This window comes from Cryptomeria japonica, chromosome 4, assembly GCF_030272615.1.
Source record: "Cryptomeria japonica chromosome 4, Sugi_1.0, whole genome shotgun sequence".
Classification (NCBI taxonomy): domain Eukaryota; kingdom Viridiplantae; phylum Streptophyta; class Pinopsida; order Cupressales; family Cupressaceae; genus Cryptomeria; species Cryptomeria japonica.
This window is the reverse complement of record NC_081408.1, coordinates 64,593,718-64,594,868: the sequence shown is the minus strand read 5'-3', so window position 1 is coordinate 64,594,868 and position 1,151 is coordinate 64,593,718.

Here is a 1,151-nt window from a genome sequence, read left to right as displayed (position 1 = left end):
GGAAAAGGATTTATCTTTAAAAAGGTATGGAGTTGTTAATTTTCAGATTTAAGATAATGTGAAAATAAATGAAACTATGCAATTCCTAAATTAGTATTGCACTATTTACATTTTATTATAAACTCATAGTTAGTTTTCATTCCTAGATGATTATTTCAAATGTCAACTTGAAAGGCGAAAATAAAAAGTTCCTAAATTGACATCCTCCATTAAAGTCTAAATGAGTGTTAGCATGAGATAAATCTTTATTTAAGTCTAATTCTAAACTTAGGTAATGTTTTGCATTTTAATATATATAAAAGGTTATTCTTACAAAAATAAAGAAAGAGTTTCCTTCTATTTATAGCTTTTACATTTATAACAATGCAAAAAAAATAGCTTGCTTTGGAAAATGATATAGTAGTTAGATTTAATCCAAGGTTAAGGAAAAATCTATTACAATAATAGTAAAAGAAATGAGTTTAAATCTGCCCACTTATACATGTGTAAATGATTTCAAAAGTGCATATGAGATATCCAAAGAACTCAGATTTAAATCTCATATAAGCATATTATATACTCTTATGTATATAGATACATATATACATAAGAATATATATATATAAATATTTCTCCATTATAAACTTGCAACTAGTTATTCTGGAAAATAGACCAAATGGAAATGAATACTCCACTAACTGTATATTTGAATGTGTTCAAAAGAAGATATATATATGTATATATATATACTCTAATCCTGCATATTAACAAAACTGGGAAACTGATTTATAAACTCATGAAAAATATGAGCATATGTATATATATCTCAACATATATATATATATATATATATACACATATATACATACACATAGACATACACATACACATACACATACACATCCATATACATATACATATAGATATATATGTATATACATATACATATAGATATATATACATATATATATATTTATGTATATATATATATATACATATGTATATACATATATATATATACATATATACATATATATTAGGGTTAAGTAGATAAAGTGAATTCTTTGGCATTTTATTTATGTGCATTTATTTACATACACAAGGGGTATGTAAATAAATTCATATATAAATATATATACATGTATATAGTTTTTTTAAATGAAAAAAAGGGA